Raw genomic sequence first — 27,919 nt, 5'->3', positions numbered from 1 at the left:
TTCTTCCCCATTTCATATTCAGGGGCATACCCCTTTGGCGCGCGGATTCGGCTGCGTGCCACACGGCCCTTACTTTTAAGATGTCCTGGGGCTCCTGCTGATGACGTCACATGGGGGCCGTCTCCGGTGCCAGGCCTCTCTCTCTTCCTCGATAGCAGCGAGATCTCTCTCTCCCTCTCAGCACTCAGAGGCAACAGCAGCCTTCGAGGTCCTCCAAACACACAGGTCCTATCCTCCACTCCCCCCTTCCACCTTTTCTAATGCATGGAATACATCTGGTTTGGGCTTCCCTTTTCTCAGATGGTATTTTTAAACAATGTCCAGCCTGATCTAAACTGTTCATCTCTGCAGTGGCGCCTTTTGGTTTTTCCTAAACATTTTTCTCATTTTCTCATAGTCATTTTTTTTTAATGTTAAATGCTAGAGTAGATTTCTTTATTGTCCTCCCTTCAGTTATTTTTGTCAAATTTGATCATATTCAGGCGTGTTTGGACTCGTGTTTTCGACGCACTAGCTTTACCCCTTATTCAGTAAGGGGTAATAGCGCGTCGAAAACGCGTGGCCAACCCCCCAAAACTAATAGCACCCGCAACATGCAAATGCATGTTGATGACCCTATTAGTTATTCCCGCGCAATTCAGTAAGTAAAATGTGCAGCCAAGCCGCTCATTTTACTTTCAGAAATTAGTACCTACCCAAAGGTAGGCATTAATTTCTGCCGGCACCGGGAAAGTGCACAGAAAAGCAGTAAAAACTGCTTTTCTGTACACCCTCCGACTTAATATCATGGCGATATTAAGTCAGAGGTCCCAAAAGTTAAAATAATCAAAAATTTTAAATCGGCCCGCGGCTCGTGGGTTGAAAACCGGACGCTCAATTTTGCCGGCGTCCGGTTTCCGAACCCATGGCTGTCAGTGGGTTTGAGAACCGACGCCGGAAAAATTGAGCGTCGGCAGTCAAACCCGCTGACAGCTGCTGCTCCTATCCAAAAAGAGGCGCTAGGGACGCGCTAGTGTCCCTAGCGCCTCTTTTTACCGCGGGCCCTAATTTGAATAATTTTTTTTTCTGAATCGCCCGTACAGGAGAGTGGCCTGTGCGCGCGCCAGGATAGTGGGTGCTCGCCTGCTCTCCCACGATTTTTACTGTATCGGCCTGATTGTGATCACTATTGCCAAGTGGCTCCAACACTGTTCCCTCTCATACCAAATCCCTCAAAATGAATTCTCATGATGACAGTGTCTCTGAGCAGAAGGAGCTTTTTGTTATGTTTTGGGGGATTTGTACAATGGGTATCTTTCTTTTCAGATACCACTTCAGTTTCTCTGGAGCATCTTCATTTTCCAATGCAGAAAAGTTATTTTGTGTAGGCATTGTTTGAGATGCAGGGTGTCTCTGTGTCACAGGTATTACCCATCCAAAATCTACTAGGCTAGAGATTCCTATATTTGCCTGTTGCAGTTCACATTTCACATTTTGGTTACTCTCAATTAGTCTAATTCTAAAGCTCTAGACATTGTTCGGAGACTGAACTACTTCATGCAGAAGCCCTGACCCATTCGTCACAAATTTCTTGAATTTGTACTAGCACATTACTTGTGTTATAGCCTTTCAGCCCTACAACCTGCTCTAGCCCACACTTCGGGAAGTAAATTGGTTCCTGGTTTATGACTCTCCCATTTCCCAGCTGCTTTCAAATCCATTATTCACAACTTTCTTTCATGCCAAATTGGTCCATTCTATTATTACATGCACTGGGATGTTTGCATTAGGGATGTAATAATGATCCAGGAGTTTCCTCTAGCCATTCAGAATTTCTCTCGGTTTGCTTTCTGATCTTTTTGCCTTTATATCACCTTCCCATCCTCACCACATCCCTCTCTCCTTTCTTTTTCAAATCAAGCAGGCTGAAGTATGAAGAGAGAACATTTGTATTGATTTTCTTCTTTGCCTTTTACCTCTGTAGGAGACTTACATTTATAACAATATATCAAAGCCTTTAAACACTCCATGCCCTGTATAGCCAACCCGGGGACTGAAAGAAGGCAAAACTCATACTACACTCAAGCAAAGAAAGATTTATAAGGATTGTACAGAAAGCAAGGCAACATGAATTGCCCACCATTGTGTTGTGAGAGAGACAGAAAGTAATCTGAATCTAATTCTCCTAGACTTAACCATAGATTGCACTGCCAGCTACTTTGCTGCGACTTTTGTCCTGGCCCACAGATCAGTTTCATATGGTCATGCGGAGAGCTGTTTGTGACCTTAGATGTCTAGTTGATGCCAGGGAATCGGCAGCCACAGACCCACAGGGTGAGTCAGCATAAACTTTGAATTATCATTACTATTATTATCGTTCTTTTGATTTATAGAGTGCTATCCATAAGGTCCTGAGATGCCTTACAATGTAATAATTCAGGAACATCCCCATAACTATCTCTAGGATAGATTTATTTTCTTTTTTTATTTTACATGTACTGTGTGAGAATTTAAAAAATGGAAACTACTAGAAGGAACAACTGGGTTTCTTTACCTTCCTAATCTTTTGGGGCTCCATAGGTCAAATTTCTCTAAAAATTCAGGAATTACCAACAATAACAGTGATAAAAAAAAAAAAAAAAAAAAAGATCTTATTTGGGAAGATGGATAGTGGACAAAAGGTATTTGGCATGGCTCAAGAAAAGCTGATTTTAAAGACGGTGCCCACTTTCTCCCCAGCAGATTCTGGCTCTGATCTTTATTAAAGCGTTTTGGCAGACCTTGCTTCCTACACAACAAGGCTAAGACTTTTGGGCATAGGTGGAGGGAGGGGAGAGAAGGTCAGGGGTTGATCCAGCCCACTCTCCCCCTTGGCTACCATATACTGCTATTGCCCTCTCTAACCAAAAAGCCTGAATTCAACCCTTCTCTCAATCGCATCATCAGGCTGGCTTCTACTATCTCCTCCTTCTCCTGGACAGTTTTGTGTGGTAGAATAGGTAGGGATGTGCAAAAGCAAAAAATGTGTTTGTTCATTGGGACCCATATTTGTTTCATTAGTTTCAATATGAAAAAAAAAAGTTTCATTTATTTGTTTCATTTGTTTTCCATTTAAACCTATTGGGGAAGTATTGTAGCCTATTATGGGCTCCAGAATAGTGATGTTTTAATCAATTCTAATGAAACTTGTGAGAAGAAATCATCAGAAGGAGGAAAGAACTGCAAGGTATTTAGAGTGTGGTAAAGTGGCATAAACAGTAGCCTAAGACTCCACAGGATTACAGGATTGGCAGGAGTTCTCACAGGATTTAAACACTCGCCCGTTTAAATCAGTTTAAATCGCATTCACATCATGTCCAATTTGACGTTACACAAAGCTTTTGGATGTCACCTAATATTTATCACTTCAGTATCTTGTAAGCTATTTGAGTATACTGATTTGAGTATAACTGATGTTACTGTTTGGGAATTGTTCCCCATGGGACCCTCCCGACATAGCCCCTACAGCGAAACACGGCAATGTCAGGAGACTGCATTTCCATGATACCTCATTTTGACGCCTACATTAAAGGCTGTTTGTGAGACTTTTATTGGATTACCATTGTTTATTCAGAATAGCACAACTTATTGATCTCACACCTTGATTACTTCCTGTATAACTCAGACAGGACCAGATCTGGGTGTTAAAGTAATAATTTGCTAATTGGTAATCATAAATTAAAATCCACTGTCCAGAAGTGTGAATTTACATCTGACTGCTGGTGCTACATGTATGATTTTCCTCTGTAGGTAGGTGTCTTTTATTCAGTCCTCTCGGTAGAGCCCATGATGATATTTAATGCACAAACTCTCCCAGCGGCTGCCTGGGAATCCTAGTGGAGGGGACCCCAACTTAACTGCAAAAATCCTACCTTAGTTCATCTTCTTCTGCGGACACCCAACCTGTCCTGATCCCTTGCTATGGAGATCCGGTTGGCATCTCCCAATCTTGTTCTTCCATCCTTACTTTATCGATATTTTGGGGGGGGACGTTTCTTGGGGAAATGTCGATGAGATCAGGCTAGTTCTCTGCACTACAATCCCAGTGGGGAAGGGGAATCCAAAAGCCTCCCCACGCTTCTCAAATCCAAAAAATACCTTAAAGGTTAAACTGGCTATCTCTTCTGCCTTCACCGTCTCTCGCAGCAGGATCCCTCACTGGTGCTTGTCCACCTAGGGTTTAGAGTAGGCTCACAGGTCTTTGGTCCCCTGTAGAGAGTCCTTTCACCCCAAAAGGGTATCAGGCTTAAAAATCTATCCCTCTGTAAATTAGTAGGAGAAGGACCCTCCTCCTACTAATTTACAGATGAAGGACAATCTGTCATCTCATCGTGCACTCCCTGCCAGAGAACCCTCTGGCAGGGAGTGCACGATGAGGTGACACTTCTAAATGAAACTCCATTTGGGTGAAGCTGGGAGGCCTTACAAGAGTGTAAAAATCAGACATTCTTACTCTTAAACTGCTTCCTCAAACTAATCCCAAAATATCTTAAAATGGCTAGGCTAAATAGTGTTCAGACATCCAATCCAGACCCTCCAGGTGGGAGGGACTGAGTGGTATGGATGGCTTTTTACTAGAGTGTTCTAATACAGGGACAGTGACATCTGGTGGACAGACTAGGGGGGGAGGGTCTGCCACAGTTGGAACATGGCATGCCGGAGCTATAAGTATCAGGCCACAGTGATTATGATTTGAAAATGGCATGCTACAGCTGTGTGAGGCCATAGTGGTTATGGTTTGAAAATGGCATGCTGCAGCTGCAAGTGTCGGGCCACAATGGTTAGGGCTGGAATAAGACAGGCTGATAAAGGATAAATTATTCTTCAGTGGTGGCATATGGAAAAGAGGTAGAGGTGGTGGTATTGCAAACACCGCTCCCGAGAAATAACTCCACTGTCTTTCCCCTGCCTGCTTCTTCTCAACAACAGTTTGGAGTGAAGCTGGAAGGGGAAGTCATGATTCCAATGATATTATAAACTATTATCATAAAAAATAGGAGTATTTTTCTCTTTTTCTATTGTTATTAGGGCTCATGTGCAATATTTCTGCACATTGATTTTTTAATATGTGTGGGTGAGGTTGTTATAGTATGAATGTGTGTGAATATTGATTTATGTTTTTAACTTTTTGATATTTTGGAATTGTTTACGACATGATCCAGTGTTAATATTGTGTATGTGAATACCATTCTACTTTATTTGTAAAAGTCAGTGTTATAAATGTTTTTTGTATATTGATTAAAAATATTGTGGGAAACAATTTGTACACATTTGTCTTCTCTCTTATGTAGTATCCCATTTAGTTAGTGAGAGAAGGTAGTCTTTTCCTTTTTAGGTTTTTGGAGATGTCATTTTGTACTCTTCATTTTATGATTGTTTTATTGTAATCCATGCTGAACAGATTCTTGGAGGTGACAGAATATAATTATTAAAAAAAAAAAAAAAATGACTCCACCTCTGGTACTCTCATCCATCTACAGAGACCCCCTTCCAGATAAGTGCTCGGTCTACTATGCCCCTCACGCTAAGCATTGGCTCCTCACATACGGAGGTCATTAGCTTCCATGTCCTGTCCAGAGCTGTAAGTCTGGTTATACTAGGCCTGCCATGGCGCCGGTGACATCAGCCACAGTTTGACTGGTCCACATTGGAACTCCTCCATTGGGGACCAGGATGTACCGAGTCCTGTATGGAATCCAAAGGATCATCTCGCCCGTTGATTGTGGCTTCCATCCTTCCGAGACTGCCAATTCTCTATAGGGAATTCTGAGAAACTCAGACCGTATTGCAGCTTCCCCAGGAAAATACCCTTAAAATAGTCTATAAGCAATTACGAGAACAGCTGGAACAAGAGAGATCCGAATGAAAAAGTCTGGTAAAAGAAAACAACCTTGCCAAGAGAAAGTTTGAGTCACTTATCAACAGCAAAGATAAAGAGATATGAATCCTACATACCCAACTTCAGGAAGAAAGGAAAAGGAAAAGAAAGAGTGGAAGAAACCCTACAGCTCCACTAGTTCTACCAGTCCAGAGTCTGAAAAAGAGGACTCTACCTTCGTGGCAGGGGCTGTCCTCCACCAGCATAGTCCGGAAGAGACTGTCCCTTCACTTGTGGCTCAGCCTTCTTGCATGAAATATGGGAAAAATAGAAATTACTTGATTGAGAAGGGTACCACCCAAGCCAAGAAAACAACAGATAACCGAAGGAGGTTGGTACCTCAGTGCAAGATAAGGAAAACGGACTTTTGTCACGGTACACCTGAAAACACAAGGCCTCTGGAGGAGGGGGTAGTGTTATGATTGGGGGTTCTTGGGCTGCCCCTACGGACCGCCACTCTTACCTCCAAGCCTGGTCCAAAACATGAAAGAATATCGCCAACGACTCTAGCCCGAGTCAACCATCACTCCTCGATGCGGTGAGAAACTGATGCCAACACCTACGCGGCACACCCTCCTTAGGTGCATGCACGTGTTTTTTCTAAACATTTAAAGGGATCAAGGCAGGAAATCCCCCGCAGCCTCTATTGATGTCATCAGAACCAAAGCCCTATAAAAGGGAAATGCACCATTCTGTACTCACCTCAGCAACAGATCATACTATCGGCGCCATTTTGATTACCATCCTATCCCCCACAAGACTTGCCAAAAGTCCCTGGTGGTCTAGCGGGGATCCAGGAGTGATCTCCTGCACTCGGGCCGTCGGCTGCCAGTAATCAAAATGGCGCCAATAGTCTTTGCCCTTACTATGTCACAGGGGCTACCGGTGCCATTGGTCAGCCCCTGTCACATGGTAGGAGCACAAGATGGCGCTGATAGCCATATGACAGGGGCTGACCAAAGGCACCGGTAGCCCCTGTGACATAGTAGGTCAAAGGCTATCGGCGCCATTTTGATGCGAGGCAGGCCGGAAAGCCCGACGGCACGGAAGGAGAAATCCCTCACGGGACCCCGCTGGACCACCAGGGATGTTAGTAAGTCTTGGGGAGGGATCGGGATGGTGGGGGGGGGGGGGGGGGGGAGTTGTATTGCAGTAAATTGTAATGCTTGGGGTGGTTTTTTATTTAAAAAAAATAAAGTGTGCCCCTCTCCCTGTACAAACCCGAAAAACGAATTTTCCTCGTAATTAGGCAATTTTATTGAAATTGCCTAATTCGTGATAAATGAAGCACATCTCTAGTTCCTTCAGCATCTTGTCTTCAGCTTAGCCTTGTCTTCAGTTCAGCGTCTTGTCTTCAGCCCAGTTTTGTCTTCTTTTCAATGTCTGCCTTCACACAGGCTTGTCTTTAGTGTTCCTTGCCTACCTGTGCTTCTCCTCGCCTTCCTGCCTTGCCATCCCTCCTTTCTCTTTAGACAGATACCTGGTTTGACCTCCGCCTGATCTCAGATATGCTTGACCACTACCTGCCTCTGACCACTGCCTGCCATTGACCACTGGCTGCCTCCGGATAAGCCTGTCCTTCATCTGTTTTGACCCAGCTACCTTATGAAGAACCTTTCCTCCATCAGCAGAGGCCCCCACTTAAGGCCTGCTGGCCCCGGCACCCAAAGGCTCAACCCGAGGAAATAAGGGCTGGTATAAGCTAAGCTCCAGCTGGTCATCTGCCGACAGTGGGAACATTTAGGGCTCCTCCCTGCAGGTTGCGCCAATCCTGCCTCAGCCCAAGGGTCCATGAATGCAATAGTACATAGGGAATTAGGACCCAAACTGGGGAATCTACCAAGAGATCTAATTACTTGCTATCAAAGCTTCCAAGTGAAAGAAAAGGTGATCTGGGCAGCCAGGAAAGAACGGCATATGGCATGGAGGGGTCATAAAATTACCATATATAACGATCTTTCTCCTCAAACTTTACAGAAGAGGAAAGGCCTTAAAGAAATCACCAATATTCTTCAGAAAGAAAATATTAGATATCACTGGCTCTTTCGGGTTACCTTGAGGATCAAGTCAGTTTCTGATGCTCTACTCATTTTGCAAGCTGTAGGTTTATCGGTCCCGATAACTGCGACACCAACTCGAAGGAATATTCAGGATGGGTGCAGGAAACTTTGGAGACTGTCGGGAGGCTCTAACTCATCCAAGGTCTCTGAGACTTGAGAGTGATTGCATTTATTTTTAGTTAACTAGTATTCACGATTAAGCCATGCTGTTTTACTCATATCCTAGTGATAAGAATGATGGCAGGTATTCTGCCCTGTTGATGCACTTACAGTAGTATTATACTGAGTGGATTTTTGGCTAATATGTTTTATAAAGTTATACTTGATTATTTGTTCTGTGAGATGCTATATTTTATTTGGACTGGATCAATATTAGATGCTGGGCAGAGGTGGGGGTTTTCAATCATCCTCTAATATTTTGAACCTTATGAAGTTCTGTATGGACACAAATGGTAAGGAGGGAAGGAATGTGAGGATGGGTTTAAGTGGGGGAGGGATAAGGGTTTGATCATACCAATTTTTTTTTTTTTTTAAATGATGGGTAGATTTGGATACCATGAAATACTGAAATGTGAAGAGTCTTTGTGGTTTATGTTAGTTTGGTTTGTCTTTTTTTAGTTTTCTTGCCTTCATTTGATTGGAATATTTTTGGGGAAAAGAGCTCTCAGCTCTTAATGTTATGATATCTTTAAATCAGTGGTTATCAACAGGCGTGTTGCGAAGTCCCGGGAGATGTGTCGGGAGCCAGCAGAAGGCTGCTCTTTCCTCATCCGTCTGGGCAGGAGTTGGCTGACTTCTCTTTTATTGGATATGACAGGAAGCTGCTCTTGCTTCCTTCTCCTCTTCCTGGCCAGTGGGAGGTAGTTCCTTCCTCCTTCACCCAGATCAGAGCACGATATCACCAACTACTGTTCATATAGGCCCGGCAGGACACCAAAGTTATCTTCCTCTGCCTGGCCTGGCAGTGAGGCTGCTGCTGCTCTCTTCACCCCATGAGGCCTGGATGTGAAAGCAGGAGCATGAGGGAGAAGAAAGGTGCGTGCTCTGTAGATCCACTGCTGCTGCCTCCTCATCTTCCTCTCCTCAATGCTTCTTACCCTCATCTGCTGCTGTTAAAGAGGGAGGGAGATTCTGGATTGGACTGAAGTCTTTTCTGCTGGCTGGGAGCCAGGAGAGGGAGAAATGTAGTGGGCAGGAAGGTGTGGGAAGATAGGGAGTCAGGAGTCTGCTGGATAGGAAGGGGTGGGAGAAAGGAGTTTGTGGTTGCTGGATATGGAGGGAGGGGAGGGATTGGGGTCTGCTGGGTCGGGGGAGAGAGGAGCTGGGAATGGGGGACGCTGAGCAAGAAGGGGTAAGAAAGAGGTGGGTAGAGATATTCTGGGTAGGGAAGGGGAGCGGGAAAGGCAGAAAGAGTTGAGCAGGGGAGAGAGGGAGCATGGGGAAGAGGATGTGGGGTGGAGGGTGTGGGGAATGTTGGACAGGGATATGAGCAAGAGAAGGGATGATTGAGTATTTGGGAGAAGTGAGGGGTGATGGGGGCATGGAGGGGTGTGATTGGGTGCAAGGGCCATACTGTAGTCTCCAGTTTTGCAATGCATGCAGATACTATTGGGGTCCCATTCCAGGTTTTGTTTCCACATTTGTAATTTGTGGTCTTTTATTCTATATTTGGAGAAGGCAGGTCTGTCTGGGTTCTGTGTATATGTGACTCAGATGAGGAACTTTACTAGAGATTTGTATCAGTTTCATTTCTTGTATTTTCTCAATATTATATTGCACTGGTGGAGATCTGCTGCCTTTTCATGGGTAGGGCTATTGCTATTTCATTTCATGGAGTTAGTGCTGCTGAGGTATGGCAGGTTTGATAGACGTGTACAGAGTGGGGTTTGTTTGTATTATTTTACAATACACCTGGTGGTAGAGGGAATTTGTGATGCTGTTATTAAGATGACACCAGAATCAGAATAACTTTTTTGTATGGTGAGTTGTACAGGAAATATCTTAGTTCTGCTCTGCACCCGTTGTTAAGAAGCGAGGAACTCCTGTGGATGCAGGGCATATGCTTATATTTACTCCCATGATGGTCATGTGTTCAGTGTGTCACACATGTGAACATCATCTCTCAGGTGTGGACCAGCGAGGTGTGGACCAGCAAGGTGAAACCATCTCCTGGAAAGTCTGACCAGACGCTTCCGGGGGAACTCCGTTTTGTTAGTTTGCATTTAGTATAAACTTAGGATACTACTTATTTACTTTCTTAAGTAGGCTGAGAACTGATGCAATGAGTTCAAACCACTTCAGATAGTGTGGTTCCAAAAGCAGCTCAATTTATTTACATGATGAGGTTTATTAGAAATTCCATCCACAGACACAATCGGAGACAGATGAAATTACTTGAACTATGACTATGCGAGACACACAATACCACCCTTTTTGGCTCTTGTTTCTGGGTAGGCTAAGCCAGTTCACATTACAGGTTCAGAAGCACTTTAATAGCCACTATAGCTGCTTCTGAGTCCCTGTTTCCATGAGCTGACTGGTAGCACATTACTGACAACATCCCAGAAAGAATGAAAATTCTAGCTTGAGGAGCCCGATTCCTTGAGAAACCCAGTACAGAGGAAGTTAATTACAGTCATGAAATGTAAAATGGTAGAAAGAACTCCTGGAAAAAGGGAATTCTTAAGGGCTGGACTGCATTTTCCTCTTGGGGGCTTAAGCTGCTGGACGGCCTAAAAAGTGAGCTGGAACTCTGGAAGTTTCCATGAGGGAGTCGAGAGCTAGCATGCAAAGATGTCCAGCAGCTCCCTGCAGGTCTGAAACTGATGCTAAGTCTAAAACCTCTAGAGGGTTTAAACACACACTTTAATCAAATACAGGGTCCCTGAACCTAATTTACAGGAGTCTCCAGCACCCATAACTATTCAAGCCTATGGTGGGGGAAAAAAAGAAGGCATGGGGATGGAGGTGGGAAAGAGGAGAGAGGTGTTGCATCACCTACTTTTTAACCCACCAGCCACCATGGCTACTATAGCAATAAAGCATTGCAGACATGTTATGTCTTTAATATTTCTTCAGCTGTTATTTTAGTTCATAAACTAGAGAAATTGAAATACCAAGACGTTAGTGCAATACATCTTTAAAAAAATGGATGCAAAAGGGTTCTGAAAGAAATACTGCTGAAAACATAGAGACCGGGATGATACAGTAAGTTTCTGATAATCCATTTGCAAACTAATGACCAATCACATAAAGCACCTTTACCCTTCATTCCTATGAGTAGTGTTAGAATTCTGCTTTCTTGGATAAATGGTGCATGCAATCATCAAAGTTGTCCTCTCTGTTACTTACACAGAGAAGTGCACACATATGTATTGGACACATGGTAACACATGCAGAAAAAATATTTGACTTGGCACTGGTGTGAAACTTGTGCTAACTCATGTGCTAGTTGCAGTTAAATGCTCCCGTGTTCCATTCGTACTAACATCCTGGCATTTGAACTAAATGCTTGCAAATGAAAAGCAGAAAATAATCCTTCCAAGACTTGATTTTTCCAGATCATTCTTTCAGCACTCAAAAGCTGCTTGTGGCAGATAAAGGTGGCAGTGAACAGTTAAAAAAAAATAGCATTTAAAATTTACAAAAATGTTTGAGCTTGGAAGTAAAATGTGATTTAAAATAAATTGTAGAACTGGATGCTAGAAACACGAGGAAGGCTTGTTTCCTAGGGCAGGGATACTCAAACAGTGTCTTAGCCCCCCCCCCCCCCCCAAGCTAGTCAGGTTTTCAGGATGTCCCTAATGAATATACATAAAAAGTATCTGCATAGATAGGAGGCAGCACATGCAAATAAATCTCTTGAATATTCATTAGAGATATCCTGTAAACCTGACTGACTTGGGGGGGGGGGGGCAAAAGACTGGTTTAAGCACCCCTGTCCTAGGGATTGATGAATTAAGCAGCAAAGGTCTTTTGCCAGAATGAATTGGTACCATCAGAGCTTTTTCTCACCATACTGGCACATTTGGGTCTGCATTTTCCATGCCATTTATGCACCTAAATAGCTGTTAGAAAACAGCCTGGGGGCTCAGTGGGCGTAAATGCAAGTGCTTAACCTGTTGCAAGGGTCCTATTATGTACACTGGAGAGTGGCATTCTGGGGAGTGGAGTTGGGAGCTGCATGCACGCTTCTTGATTTTATAAAGTATATGTGAAAATTCCAGCCTCCGAAGAGAAGCTGTAACTTTGTGTGAGTTAATCTGTATGCGGACCAGGCTAAATTACCTGCAGATTTTCAAAGCAAACTTCTGAATAGTACATTGCTTTGAAAATTCAGGGTAAAATGCACAGTTATGAAATTACCCTCCCCAATATTATGCAAGTGACATTTGCTGTGATTTTTATTTCATTTTGTAGTAAAAATCCACATGAAATAGTAGCCTTCATCACAATTAAAACTTGCCAACACATCCCTGAAGTGTAGTTAATTTTGTGGAAAACTGCATGATTTTCTGCACAAAATTTAACTTTGTGAAAATCACAAATGAGCTGAATTGCACGCTTCTTCAGCTCCTTAGCAATTTTGCATATGGTTTGCTTTTGCAAACACAAAGGGGCCGATGTAATAAGAACTGTGGCAAAACAGGCGCTCACTATGTGCGCGGGTTTTGATCACCGCACGTGGCTGAATCTGACGCTTCCGCGGGATGTAAAAAAAATAAATTATGCAATGACTTGCACGCAGAAATCCGCGCACGTATGGAAAAAAGCGCGTACCTAAGCATGGTACAGGATCTACGTAATAAGCGGCCGCATCTGTGCTCAAACCTGTGCCAGTAATCCGTGCATAAAAACCGAGCGAACGGGTCTCCCTATTAAGTGAAAAAATGACCCTGGAAAGTATTTTTTATATTTCAATTAACTGTGCTGAGAAAACAGGGCAAATATTTTCCTGGGTGATAATTCAGAACAGTTTTGCTGCTCTTCTGGCCGTGTATCTGTCCGCCCAGGGACGCCTACCTCGGACACCATGAAAAGCCGGCCACTTGGAAGCTGAGATAAACGCGTAGCGCTTATCAGACCGCTCGTGCTCTGTTCGTGGCAGAAAAATCTGCACGATCAGGTGCCCAGAAAGGCGCCTAGCTACCACTGCTGCTCAGGTGCTGAGGTAGGTGCTTTCTTGGTTGCAAGTCTATATAATCAGGCGCCCAGAAAAGCGCCTAGCTAAGCTGGCCACTCGGACGCCGAGATAGGCGCTCAGCTGGGTGGTTTTCAGGACCCTCGGACGTCGACATAGCCCCCCCCCCCCCCCCCCCCCCCCCCCCGAGTCGGCGCTGACACTTAACTCGTGCCCTGCCCATGGCGATAAAAAACCTGCATTAAAAAAACCGCACTAGCACTGGCGCGGCTCCCTGCATTGCCTATGATTAGCTAATCGCCTCCTTAGCATGCTGTTAGCATGAATTCGCACAGGAAAATCCACGGGTCTGTGAGCGCGTTCGTACGTGCTTTTTTCCCCCGCGCTTTGCATCCCCTTATTACATCCCCCTATAACGCTTTGCACGGGAAAACGCGTGTACAAATGCACGGACACGCGCGCACAAACCCGCAGCAGCTTCAGTGCACCTTATTACATCGGCCCCAAAATTCGGTGTGGAAAAGCAGCTAATAACAGATGCAAGGATTTGCAAATGAGCTTATGCATGTGATTTGAATTTTCCACTCTTTATAACATTGGCAAAGGCCAACACACCTTACTTAGTACATCACCCTTCTGGTCTTCCGTTTTAGGCTCTGGTTGTCTTGTTCCCTTGCCATATCATGGGTTGCCCTGCTCTTCCAGTACATCTGTGGGGGTAGTGGAGGGGGCAGGGCTAGATTCAGGCTTTAGCAACGTAGGCAAATGCCTAGGGGGCCAAATCTTGAAGATGCTAAATACCCAGGTCAAAGAGGTCTGCAACTGTGCCAAAGAGGAGCCTGATCCTGCCTTCCAATGCAGAGGGATGCTGCTAATGCACTCTTGGGCGGGGGGTGATGACTACCTCCACCTTCTTAGCTCCAGGTTCTGCCATTCCCCAATTCTGCCTATGGTCATTAACATCTTAAATCCGGGGCTTTTTCCATTGATGGATTTGGCAGGATCCTTGGCACTTCGGCAAGTCGCTCTCCTGCCAAATCTGCCAAGGAGAGGGTCCCGGATGCATGACGGACAAACAAACAGACGCAGGGCCATCCGTAAGTGCTTTGCACGAGAAACGCGCCCAAAAAAAAAAAAAAAAAAAAAATCGACTTCACATTCAGTTGTAGTAGTGGCAGCTTTCTCGGCTCTCCGGGCTGGAAGGGATCATATGGCAGGCTCGCAGGGGGCCAGGCTGCAGGCCAGCCGTGAACTCGTGGTGGGGGCGAGAGAGGACGCTCCCCTCCTAGTAAACAAGAGAGCCCTCCGCCAGCCAACTGCACGCATCCCCCCACTCTCGCATCACTCGGGGCCTCGGCGGGGAGTCCTCCTCAGCAGGAAATCCTCCATGTGTTTTGCTTTTTTAGCCTGCGGCACTTCGGCGGCCTGGCGCGTCGCTCTTCAAACGTCCTCACGCTGCTGTAAAACAACAGGAGCTGGGTGACGGGAAGTGTCAGCGGCGAGCCGCGGCCCCCGGGGCGCTCCAGCCCAGCCTTCCCCCCACCCCCGGGCTTTGCCAAAATACTGGGACGCGACGTGCAAAGCTCTCCCGCCTGAAACTGTTTTATTAATCGGATGCCTGGCATTCTTTCACTGATCCGAATTACCGGAGTAATAGTAATCATGCCAGTAAGTAGATTTGATTTCCCTTTGGAGAACTAACATTTTATCCTTTTTAAAACAGTGCTAAGTGATTGATGTACTGATGTTATAATAAATCCGGTGCTTTTCAATAACAAAAAACGAGTTGCTTTGCATGCCTATAACTTCAGTGCTCCCTTTAACACTAAATACTGATGACCCTGGTCCGTCCCCCCCCCCAAAGGATTTCTCACATTCCGTGGCTTTTAGAAGCAGAGCTCTTAGTAGTTTACGAATCTGGCCGTCGCATGGTTTAATAGACATTAATGGGAAATGTGACTTTAGCTGCAATCACAGCCTCCAGCAAATCTAAAGTTAATGGCATTGTGTTGTGTCTTCTGACCTGTGTTGTTGCACGTACAATTTCTCAGTTCTTCTTTTGTATTAGCTTTTTTTTTTTTTTTAGAAGCTAATTTGCAGATCAGTGTTACTTACTGAAGTGGAAAATGAAATTCTGGGAACGAATGCTTACATGTGATTTGGGGGGAGTAAAGGCAGAGTTGTGCTGCAATAGCCGACACGCTTCTGAGCAGAGAGAAGTGGAGTCCTCCGGAGAGAGGAGAGGCCAGCAGTCCCGATACCACGGTGTGTGCGCGGCAGAGTAGTGTTAGGGGCTAAAAAGCAAAAATTCCTTCAAGATGATATGCCGTGGAACAGATTACATTTCCCAAGCTATATTCTTTGGTACTTTATAAAGAAAAATCAATCAAAAGAGACAAACTTAGAGCATGCTGTTTTCCATTATTTAATGCCTGTAGATTTTTGTCCGTCCGTGTAGCGCAGTCCTATTACAGAACACATTAATACTGTATCAGATTTATAGGAATGCTTGCATATAGCTTTTACGAGCAAATATGGACCTAATTTATCATGTTGCTATAAATTTCGCAAGAATAACACCCGCGATAAAAAAAAGGGGTGTGGCTGCATCGCATAGTTATTTTACCACAACTCACATTATATGCTAGAGAGCGAGGTCTCGAGTATAATGTACAAATCTCATTTTTTTGCACTTGTCAGCACTCCAACTCACATAAAATCTTCACTGATGCCTACTGTGCTGTTCCTACCTCTGTCTGTGCATGTAAAACTACCCCCCAAAACCAAGGCCACCACCAAAACCTCACCCTGAGTTAGTAGTTGCCCCTCTTAAATAGCTTATATGAGAGCCTTATAAAGAAGCTTTCTGGCTGTCTTTCCTCCTCTCCCCTCTCCTAGCACCCTAACACGATCTGATAAATGACCCTCATGATTTGCAAAATCAGTAAGCTCCAATGATAATAGTTGTTGCTGTAGTTTTTGTGCAGTTTGCTAGAGCACTAACCTCAGATTCAACTTTGCCTAGCTAACAAGAAAATAGCTCATGACAATAGCGGTCCTATCTTAGGGGATCAAGCTTAATGTGACGGCATGCTTTTTTTTTTTTCTTCTTTTTTAGAATAAAGCATGTGATTTATTTTACCCTGGCAAGAAGGAAGCTGTTATTAACATTTCAGTTGTTATGGATTCAAAACTATTGGTTAGTCAAAACCACTGACTTTAAAGTTCTTCTGCTTGTCTTGTTGATGCTAGCTGCTGATATGACCTCCTAATGTGATGCCCAGGGTTCCATACAGAGCTACTGATCCATATTATATGTGAAAGAGGCTTCCTAGGGTGTACATATGTTGTGTCACATTCCCCTGGTTTTCCAACAAAGGTTTTAATTGGTGTGCTGTGACTAATGAGCGTGAAATCCCAGAGGAAATGAAGCAGATTTTCCCATTATTCAACTGGGTGAGCCTTAAACCCATAGCTTATCAAGGTCTGAATTTTATGACACGCTAAGGCCTGATATAGTGAAATTTAATTTTCTACCCAGGCAAAACTCACTGTCTAGGGGAAAAAGTTAAAAGAATACATGTAGCTCTGTTTGTTGGCATACTAAACATCTGTGCTGTAAAATATATTTAGGGCAAAAATAATAATAAGAACTAGCTGTGAATAAGTAATTTAAGATCAAGAATGTTTTGTCCAGTAACTTATGTGTACATTTTCAAAGGGGTTCCACTCTGAAAAATGGCGTACATACGTGTAAATAGCAGGCATTCCCATATATGCTATTTTATAAACATTGAAAGTTACGTGCATATTTTCGGTTTTGTGTTCAGTCTAGGAGCATTCGGGGGCAGGATCAAAAAGTGTACACAAAAATTACTATTTTATAAGAGGTTTATGCGTATAAAATTATTGAACATATTCATGCATGTTTACACCTGATAATTGACCAATGCAAGTGAAATTAGACTCATTTGTTTTCTGCAATTTTTGGTTGTCAGGCCTGGGTGAACTGATGGGGGAAGGGGTTCAAGGTGATGTGCTACAGGGTCTAGGTGAAATGGAGATGGACTAGGTGAACTGGTGGGGGTCTCGGCGAACTGTTGATTTCAGGTATGCCCACAAAAGTATTTTCAGAACAGTATCCGTGCATACTTTATAAAATACCTGCCTCTGCGTATAAATCAGGGTTTTATGGGTGCATCTTCCTTTTTGCACCTAAAATACATGCACTTTTGTTTGAAAAATAGATAGTGAAAGCAAGAGCTTTCATATTATTGGAAATATTCATGCGTACTGAAACATAGGTGCGTACTTTCAGAGCTCCTGCTGCGAAGTTTATAAACCACTAGGATCAGGTCACGTGATGTCGTGCAGGAGCACAGGCGTGTCACCAGCTCTCTTCGGAGGCCTTCCCACTAATTGTTTAATACATTTGGGACTCTGACTCTTTTTTCATCACCGCCGGCTGCCGCAACATCCTTGCTTACCAGAGCACTGTTCCTTTATACATTCCGGGTGAAATTTTGCCGCTTCTGCCCGCACTATGACAATGCGAACAGCCAAGAAGGAAAAGGAGAAGCCCCCTAAGATGGCGCCCGGGGGAGAGGAGGACGTCACAGTAAACTTCATGCTGGAGCTGTCAGGCTCCCCTTCGGCAGTAGCGACTGCTGTAATAGCTAGGCTGGACGGCCGCTTTACTGCTCTCTCCCAGCAAATAGAAGGGCTGGAAAACAAGCTCACTCCCTATGGTCGGCAAATTCAAGATCAGAACAACGGATCTCTGATCTGGAAGATAAAGTGATGCAGTTAGAAACTGAATTGCAGGGCCTGCACAAAAGCTATAATCTTTTGCTAGCAAAAGCTGATGACCTGGAGAACTGCTCCTGGAGAAATTATCTTCATTTGGTGGGTATCCCTGAAGATGTTCCTGATCTGGAACCCTTTGGGGGCCCTCTTGGAAAAATGGCTTGTATTCTCCCTGGGCCTTACCGGGGCTATTGGGCCGCTGCATATAGAAAGAGCCCACAGGTTAGTCTCTCTGACCCAGAATCAGAACCGGCCACGAGTTGTCATCTTTTGAGTACCGAACTTCGCTCATAAAGTGGATATCTTGCAGGCTTACCGTAAAAGTTGCAGTCTCTTCTTTATGAAGGCCATAAGCTCTTACTACTCCAGGATTATTCTCAAGCAGTGGTGGAGAGGTGTAAATCTTTCTCCTCTGTGTGTGCACAGTTGATTCAGAAGAAATTACAGATCATGTTGCTATTCCCTGCTAAACTTCAGGTGATCCGCCAGGACAAGGCTCTATATTTTGAGGCAGCGGCGGCAGCAATGCAATTTTTGCAGTGTTTGGATATTCCTTGATGGTTATTCTCTTCTCGCTCTTTTTGGCGTTCTAGACAACTCTTTGACTAAGGGGGGGGGGGGCATGCACATGATGACCCATATCCCAGCTGGGCTTATAGGGCGGTGTGTGATTTACATTGAGACTTTGGGCTTGTTTACAATCTCTCATCGTTTTTCTTGTCCTCTCTGGGTTTTGGTAGGATGGATAGGAAGGAGGGGGTGGGGAAGGGGGGAGTCAGTTCTTTGGGTATTGTTCTGTGCTGCTTATTTGCTACTATGTTTGTCACTGAAGAGTGATCCGCTGTGGACAAATATTTTGAGTTCGTTACTAAACTCTTGGAGTTACTTGGGAGGGAGACCCAGGCTGGGAGGTCTCTTTCCCTTTGTGTTGATCTTATACATTCTTTTCCTGTTATTTCTAAAATATTTCATCTTGGGTAAAGAGCTGAAATGCATATCTTGGAGTTTGTGGTATAGGCTACGTAGTGAAAAGATATAAACTGTTGCAGGCCATGAATCATATGCATGCAGATATTGCAATGCTACAGGAACCGCATCTTATAGATTCTGAGCATGATAAACTAAAGAAAAATAGGGTGGGCAATGTTTTCTATGCCTTTGCTACCTCCCACGGAGCGGGAGTGGCTATTCACTTACATAAGTCTTTACGTTTTCAGTTACTTAAAACGATCAAAGATGATGACGGCAGATATATTTTTGTGGAAGGTCTATTATTTGGTAAAATATATTTACTAGGCAGTGTTTATGCCCCAAATAACTATTCCAAAAATGTTTTTGATAAAATTATTGATATTGTTTCTAAATATTCTCACGTCCTAATTCTGCTGGGGGTGATTTCAGTGTAGTAGTGGAGGATCCTTCCATAGATTGGATACCGACTAAGCCACTATCGAATCAGGATTTGAGGCGGGGCACACCTTATCTGCATGACCAGCCCTCTTTGGAAGATGTGTGGAGGTTTCTTCACCCTCTTGACTTAGATTTCACTCAGCTTTCTAGAGCACATGACACTAAATCTGTTGCGCTGCGATGGGCCGGAGAGCAACTGGGAGCTCTCCAGTGTGGGACGAGGAGAGTGTGTGCCCTTGAGGTGAAACCAGTCCAAGTCTGGGATGCTGGAACAGGCAAGGAAAGTCAGGAATGTCCTTGAAGACTTGGAGCAGACGTGAAGATTTGGAACAAGTGAGGAAAGTCCTTGAAGACTTGGAGCAGACATGAAGACTTGGAACAAGTGAGGAAAGTCCTTGAAGACTTGGAGCAGATGTGAAGACTTGGATATAGACAAGATGGAACGAGCAAGTCCCTCAGGCACCCTACACAGCCGGATGGCTGGTCGCGGACCACGTGGGGAGCAGGACAGGCTCGGGAGGTCTCATAGCACAGGAGTGAAGCAACCACTTGGATCCTCCAGAGTCAGGACTGGATTCAGGAGCAGATAAAACGTGAAACTTGGAACTTGGATTAAAAGCAAGGAATCTCCAGAGGCACGGGTTGTTCAGGACCTGGAGCATCAGGACCAGGACGAGACATCAGAACATCAGGACTGGAATGGAACATCAGGATTGGAGCAGATCATCCAAGAAGATCCATGGATGAAGATCAGAGATGCCAGGCAAGAGCTGGAGATGAGGAGTCCTAGGGAGGACTAAGCCCCTTGCCGAAGCAAGGACTGAATGACTGAAAGGCCCTTTTGAAGGGCTGGAAGAAGGCAACTCCCTGGGAGGAGTTCGGGTGGACCACACCTGGCTAGCCCTATAAGTAGGGGAGAGAGCCGCGGGCCTGCCCCCTAGGAGGAGCAGGAAGAGGAAGTCTGCAGGACCCTGGACAGCAGCCCTGCAGACACTGAAGCAGGGAGGAGCCGGAGCTGGACTGTGCGCCCCGACGTGGGAGGCGGAGCAAGGCAGCATCCCTGCTGCTGCAGAGCAGGCCTCCAGGCCTGTCGAGGGATGGCGTGGGTGGCGGCCCGAGTTGCTAAGAGGACACCGAAGTCCGTGGCTCCTGCCACGATGAAGAGGGCAAGATAGGCAGTCCAGGGGCGGCTCCAGGCCACGGAACGGCAGCTTGATGGCGTCAGGCTGGTCGGCAGGAAAGTCCCAGGCTGCTGCGGCTTTCAGGCCACGAAGGTAAGCGCTTCCCATGGTACCAGCCATGGGAGGAGCGCAACAAATCCTGGATAGACTATTTGCTTCTGTCTGAAACCTCCTTTTGTAAAGTTGTAAATGCCGGGATTGGCCCGTTTGAAATTTCTGACCATGCCCATGTGTGGCTCCAACTGGAGGGCTTCCTGGAAACTAATACACCTGGTTCCTGGAAATTTCCATCTTATCTGTATCATGATTCAGAATTCCATTTTACTTGATACGGAAGTGGAAGGAGCTTGACCGCTTTAATGAAGCGCACAAACAACACCCATTATTATTTTGGGAAACGGCGAAAACTATATTAAGGGGAGATGTTATTGTTTATACTGCCCGGAAGCGAAAGCTAAGACCAAGGAGATTTTTGGTTTGGAAAAACAGGTACAAATTGATAGGAGAAGGGTTGTTATTGATCCTACCCCCAACAATAAATTAAGGTTCCTTAACACACAGGCTGCTTTGAACATCTTGATACATCAACAAACAAAAAAAAAGCATGCTATATTAAAAATATAAATGTTTTCTTCATGGCAATAAAGTCAGGAGACTGTTGGCCAATGCGATGAAATGATGGCAAGGCAAAACCTATGTAGTAGTTATGAGAACAAGGGGTGGTGATATTGTTAAAGATACTACAGAGACTGGGAATCTCTTTGTAAAATTTTACAAGAACCATTATGCTAGGGAGCCTAATAATATGCAAGAAGTTAACAAATATTTGAGGGATATTCCTCTCCTCCAATTGAAGAAACAAGATTTAAACTTACTAAATGCCCCTCTTTCTCTGACAGAGTTTTACTCTCTTATTCGGAGTTTGCCATTACATAAGGTTCCTGGTCTCGATGGCATGACTGGTGTATTTTATAAACTTCTGATTGATCAGGTTTGTCTTCCTTTGGGAAAAAATGTTTGACACTGTTGAAAACAGGAGAGTTCTATCAGGGGACCAATCTAGCTAACATTGTGGTTTTACCCAAACCAGGCCAGGATCCCTTATTGCCTAGCTCGTATAGACCAATCTGTTTATTAAATTTTGATATAAAGTTATTAGCTAAGATCTTGGCTGACCATCTGTCCAAAATATTGTCAACTTTAGTATCCCAAGAACAAGTTGGTTTCACTAAAGGGCGGTATGCGGCTACAGATGTCCAGAAAGTGTTGGCTTCCATGCAACACTGTATACAACTTTGCATGAACTCCCTTTTCATTAGTTTTGTTTCCAAAAAAGTGTTTGATAGGCTCAACTGGGAGTATCTCTTTGCAGTTCTGCAGACATATAGCTTTCAGGGCCCATTTTTACAGTATATTCAAATATTGTACACAAATCCTAAGGCGAGAATATTGATTAATGAGGAATCTACTGAGATTTTTAGTTTACATTAGGGTACCCAGCAGGGCTGTCCCTTGTCTCTCCTACTTTTTGTGCTATCATTGGATCCCTTTATATGGAAGATTTTACGGGATGACCAGATTGAGAGTATTAGCATTGGGAAGCCCATTTTTAAAGTCGCTACCTTTGTGGATGACCTCCTCTTACTTATTGCTAGGCTGCAAATCACTCTGTCTGTTTTGTTATCTGAACTTGCTGTTTATGGAGAGCAAGCTAGTTTGCGGCTGATCTTAGATAAATTGGAAGCCATGGCAGTTGGCTCTTGGGGTCCAACTGATTGGAGGGGAGCCTTTCCTTTAGCATGGGCCCCTCATCATATGAAATACCTGGGTATATGGCTTATTAAAAACCTGCGTCTTCTACATTCTTTTAATATGGCTAAACTGCATATAGTAACAAACAACTCTTTGTGAAACTGGAACTCTTAATCTTTATCTTTGTGGGGGCAGGATCCATTTACTTAGGATGACCATCTTTCCCAAACGGCTGTATGTTTTGACTGTTCTCCCTCTGGTGTTAAGTTCCAAAGATGTGCAAGCTTTGCATAAAAAAAACTGTGTTTTTTGTCTCTGGAAAGGAGATAAAGCTAGAGTGCCTTTATCTCAGTTGATGGGTTTGGGGTGGCAAGGAAGAAAGGGTCTCCCAAACTTGAGAGTCTACAATCATTGTGCTAACTTAAAGCACCTGGGGGACTGGCTCATGGATGCTTCCTTTTATTGTGATATTCAATATGAATCTGCTATTACACATCCTCTACATCTTTGTTTCGCCGCCTCCCCCAATTGCTGCCCTATTTGAAGAAGCATGTTTTGATATCCCCAGCCTGTAAAACCTGGCAATGGATTACTTCTAAATTGCACTTAAATAAATCCATGTCTCCTTTTCTCCCAGTTGCAGGTAACCTTAACTGTCAATCTGGGGTAGATAGACGTATCTACTAGGGATGTGAATCGTTTTTCTAACAAATTTAGAAATATCGTACGATATTTCTAAATTCTTTAGAAATCTTTTAAAAGAAAGAAACGATCAATTTTACCCCCGATTTTTCACTAAAAAAAAAACAGGAGAAACACGAAAAAATGATTTTTTCCCGCGGCCAGACGATCCCGAAAGCGGGACCGATCGGGCACCCGATTCACATCCCTAGTATCTACAAGGATTGGGTCTCTAGAGGTTTTTCGGTTGTTTCCCACTTTGTAGATGATGAGGGGAAACTGTTGTCATATCACATTTTGCAACAAAAGGTGGGGGAATGCACAGTAGATGGTTTTAGCTACCGGTACTTTCAATTATGTCATTATGTAGCTATGCTTCCCTCAGAATTAATTTCTGATTTGGGATGGGTCTTACTACAGGATTGGTTTGATTTAGAGGACTCAGGCCGGCATACTTTATCCTTTTTTCATAAGTCTCTGCACCCTAAGCTTCCTGGGTACTCGTTCAAAGGATTATGGTCTAAATGGAACCAAGATCTAGACTTACAGATTTCTTTCTTCATGTTTATATCTTGTTTTAGTTTTATTTACAAAATCATACAGAACATGAAGTTGAGGGAAGTGCAATTTAAACTTCTTTCCAGAGCATACATTTCGCAGTGCCAAGCATATTTAGCTGGTTTAACTGATTCTGATTTATGCCTGAAAATTAAAGTCAAGGTTGGCTCATTGCGTCACTCTTTCTGGTCCTGTGTGAATATTCAGAAATTTTGGGAACAAGTGTATCATTATGTTGAAAATGTTCTCTCTGTAAACATAGTTTATTCTGCTCCAGTGGCTGTTTTTGGACTTTTGAATCTGGGAGACCAACATACGACAATACAAAAACAGTGGACTTCCAAGGTTTTCCTATTGGCCAGATCTACTATTCTTCATCATTGGAGAGAAGAATCTGATCCCCCTATTATGTTATGGAGGAGCACTATACATCAATTAATGTTGATGGAATTGATGATTGGAAAACAAAGCCTTCGCAAAACAAAACAGAAACAGTTGGACATTTGGCTGCCATTTATTTTCTCTGCCTTCTTGTGCTCGGAGTTTGCTGGTTCTCATATTTGCGACTTGTTCTTAATTTTGGGGCAGACATGTGGGATGGGGGTGGAGGGAGAGGTGTGAATTCTATGTTTACTCTTTGATGTTGTGTGTGCATATGCCCTGGGTACTCAGGAACCCGTACCCAGGCGTGTTTTGTTAATATGCTTTACTGTTCAGGAAATAGATTAAATATAAACCACTAGGATACTGTTGCCACTCGACGATCCTCAATGCTAAAGGCTCCCTGCAACGCCGCTGCTCAGTGGCATTTCCGGGCTGTAACATGGCCGAGCGCGAGTTGCGACCTGGTTCTGCCCTCCGCGGTGCGTCATCACCCTTCCCGGAAGTCCCCGCATTTACGCGGGAAATTCTGATATTTAAAGCCCCGGTTCCAGCATAGCATTGCCTCGGCTACAGGCTTACTTGTGCTGATGCTTTCATTGGATTCCCGTGATTCCTGTGTTCCTGACTCTGGACTGTGCCTGGATTATGCCTTCTTGCTGCCTGCCCCTGCCCCTGACTCGGATTGGATTTGGTTCTTCTTTTGCCTGCTGCCTGCCCTGACTCTGGACTGTGCCTGGATATTGCCTTCTTACTGCCTGCCCTTGACTTGGATTGGATTGTTTCTTCTCTTGCCTACTGCCTGCCTTGTCTCTGAACTGTACCTGGATATCGTCCTCCTCTGCCTGCCTTGGTATTGGCTTGGATTGGACCCTGTCGCCGGCTACCAGCCCTAGGATCGGTCTGGTATTGTCTCTAAGCTTGTCTGCTTCAGCCTAAGGTAAGACTGTTGTTCTACTAAGGGATTCACTATCAGTTCCGTAACAGATATATCTCTGCACATCCACTTAAGCACGCAAATGCAATACAGCAAATAGGTTAGAAGGTTAGGCTCCCAGTGTTTGTGAGCTGTACTTGTCTCACTGGTGTTGCAGATGATAGATAACTAGTAAATCTAATACATTGAAAATAAAATAATCACAGTAATAACTACTTCTGCAGTATATTGCACTAAATCTAGAGAGTCAGTCATTCTCTGTTTCGTAGCTTGTGCTGATTGTATAAGGTGGAGGCATCAGGGGTCAGAGATAATGACAGAGGCAAATAAAGGACTGGGAAATTTTCTTTGTTTTCTAACTTTTGAGGAAAGTTTAAATAAAGATTTATACACAATTATCTTTCATTAAATGTTGTATCTAATATAATAAAAAAGATAACTCATAGGTTAACACTGAACAGTAGGGTTAATGGTCTCAGTTTATTCTTGAATAATTCAGTTTTTAGTTCTTTGAACTTTATTGTGGCATTCAACATTTTAAGCTAAATGGAACAGTAGAAAAATCAAATATCACCTTGCCAAAAATGGTACTGATGTGTGGAAAATCCTACATAGCAGGACCCACCAGTGCTATCAATGTGAGTCACTTAGTAACTGACATGCTAATCAATACTTAAACTCTTTCTACGGCATAGGTTCACTCATGTTCAGTTATTCATGACATCCAAAACATGTCAGGTGAAAGAGGCTATTTTAACCAAAAAAACATTCTTCATAAATTGGAAGAAGGATCCATCTGAAGAAAACTGTAAAAAGCATAAGCATTGTCAAGTTAAGAGTAAAACATTGATAAGGCAGGCTAGACAGAATTTGAAATGAAGTTGGCCATAGAGGCAAAAATTCATAATAAAAACTTTAAAAAATATATTCGAAGCAAAAAAACTGTGAGGGAGTCGGTTGGACTGTTAGATGACCGAGGAGTTAAAGGGGTTTTTAGGGAAGATAAGGCCATTGCAGAAAAATTAAATGAATTATTTGCTTCTGTGTTTACTAATGAGGATTTTGGGGAAGATACCAGTTCTGGAGATGGTTTTCAAGGGTAATGAGTGAGATGAACTGAACAAATCACTGTGAACCTGGAAGATGTAATAGGCCAGATTGACAAACTAAAGAGTAGCAAATCATCTGGACCAGATGGTATGTATCCCAGGGTTCTAAAGGAACTAAAAATGAAATTTAAGATCTGTTAGTTAAAATTTGTAACCTATCATTAAAATCATCCATTGTACCTGAAGACTGGAGGGTGGCCAAAGTAACACCAAAATTTAAAAAGGTCTCCAGGGGTGATCCAGGAAACTATAGACCAGTGAGCCTGACTTCAGTGCCAGGAAAAATAATGGAAATTATTCTAAAGATCAAAATCACAGAACATATAGAAAGACATGGTTTAATGGAACGCAGTCAACATGGATTTACCCAAGGGAAGTCTTGCCTCACAAATCTGCTTCATTTTTTTTGAAGGGGTTAATAAACATGTGGATAAAGGTGAACCGGTAGATGTAGTGTATTTGGATTTTCAGAAGGCGTTTGACAAAGTTCCTCATGAGAGGCTTCTAAGAAAAGTAAAAAGTCATAGGATAGGTTGTGGTGTCCTTTCGTGGATTACAAACAGGTTAAAAGACAGGAAACAGAGAGTAAGATTAAATGGTCAATTTTCTCAGTGGAAAAGGGTAAACAGTGGAGTGCCTCAGGGATCTGTACTTAGACCAGTGCTTCTTAATATATATATAAATGATCTGGAAAGGAATATGACGAGTAAAGTAATCAAATTTGCAGATGATACAAAATTATTCAGAGTAGTTAAATCACAAGCGGATTGTGATAAATTGCAGGAGGACCTTGAGAGACTAGAAGATTGGGCATCCAAATGGCAGATGAAATTTAATGTGAACAAGTACAAGGTGATGCATATAGGGAAAAATAACCCATGCCTTAGTTACACGATCTTAGGTTCCATATTAGGAGCTACCACCCAGGAAAGAGATCTAGGCGTCATAGTGGATAATACATTTAAATCGTTGGCTCAGTGTGCTGCAGCAGACAAAAAAGCAAACAATGTTAGGGATTATTAGGAGGGGAATGGTGAATAAAATAGAAAATGTCATAATGCCTCTGTATCACTCCATGGTGAGACCGCACCTTGAGTACTGTGTACAATTCTGGTTGCTGCATCTCAAAAAAGATATAGTCGCAATGGAAAAGATATAGAGAAGGACGACCAGAATGATAAAGGGGATGGAACAGCTCCCCTATGAGGAAAGGCTAAAGAGCTTAGGGCTGTTTAGCTTGGAGAAGAGATGGCTGAGGGGGAATATGATAGAGTTCTTTAAAATCATGAGAGACCTAGAACAGGTAAATGTGAATCAGTTATTTACTCTTTCGGATAATAGAAGGACTAAGGGGCACTCCATCAAGTTAACAAGTAGCACATTTAAAAGTAATCAGAGAAAATTCTTTTTCACTCAACACACAATAAATCTCTGGAATTTGTTGCCAGAGGATGTGGTTAGTGCAGTTAGTGTAGCTGGGTTTAAAAAAGGTTTGGATTAGTTCTTGGAGGAGAAATCCATTAACTGCTATTAATCAAGTAGCACGGTATCTTCTTAGTAACCACTTAATACCAATGGGGCCACAAAAGTAATTTTTGTTGTTCTCTTGGAGCCACTGGCTAGATCAAACCTTTTCACACAGACTCTTTCTTTTACTGATGGGGTGGGAGCAGAGGGGAAGGATGGCTCCTCTAAGGCCCTAGGTGGCAGGAGTGAACTGTTTCTTTTCCCTGGGAGAGGTATGGTTTTTCGGTCCCTCCAATAGATGTGAGTGCCCCACAAATGACCCTGGAAACTTTGCATGAGTGTTCAAACCTAAACTTTACTGTAAGCATATTCTAAAAGGTGGCTGGCACAGTTGCCATGAATTCTTATCCCAATGGTTGCTGTTCCATGTTTTAATCTCTGTATCTGTGCAGGGGTCTTTCTATTTCTTCCAGGAGAAGGGATACCCTCCCCATTTAGAGCTTGGATAAATGAAAATCCCAAATGGGCAGGGTTTTCCTTG

General features: G+C 43.6%; 1 protein-coding gene across 10 annotated transcripts in view; it reads left to right on the top strand.

Moving 5' to 3' along the window:
• Nucleotides 1-27,919, top strand: part of KIAA1217 (KIAA1217 ortholog) — a 925,495-nt gene that overhangs the window by 185,623 nt on the left and 711,953 nt on the right. The window contains exon 1 of one of the 10 annotated variants that reach the window (XM_029588685.1): nucleotides 14,307-14,764. The exons of the other annotated variants lie outside the window; for them this stretch is intronic. The gene's annotated coding sequence lies outside the window, so the exon portion shown is untranslated. Of the gene's footprint in view, nucleotides 1-14,306; nucleotides 14,765-27,919 lie in introns of those variants that run through there. 10 annotated transcript variants of the gene reach the window in all.

This window comes from Rhinatrema bivittatum, chromosome 2, assembly GCF_901001135.1.
Source record: "Rhinatrema bivittatum chromosome 2, aRhiBiv1.1, whole genome shotgun sequence".
Lineage (NCBI taxonomy): Eukaryota > Metazoa > Chordata > Amphibia > Gymnophiona > Rhinatrematidae > Rhinatrema > Rhinatrema bivittatum.
Note: the sequence above shows the minus strand (reverse complement) of the source record. Positions and strands in the feature narration are given on the sequence as shown.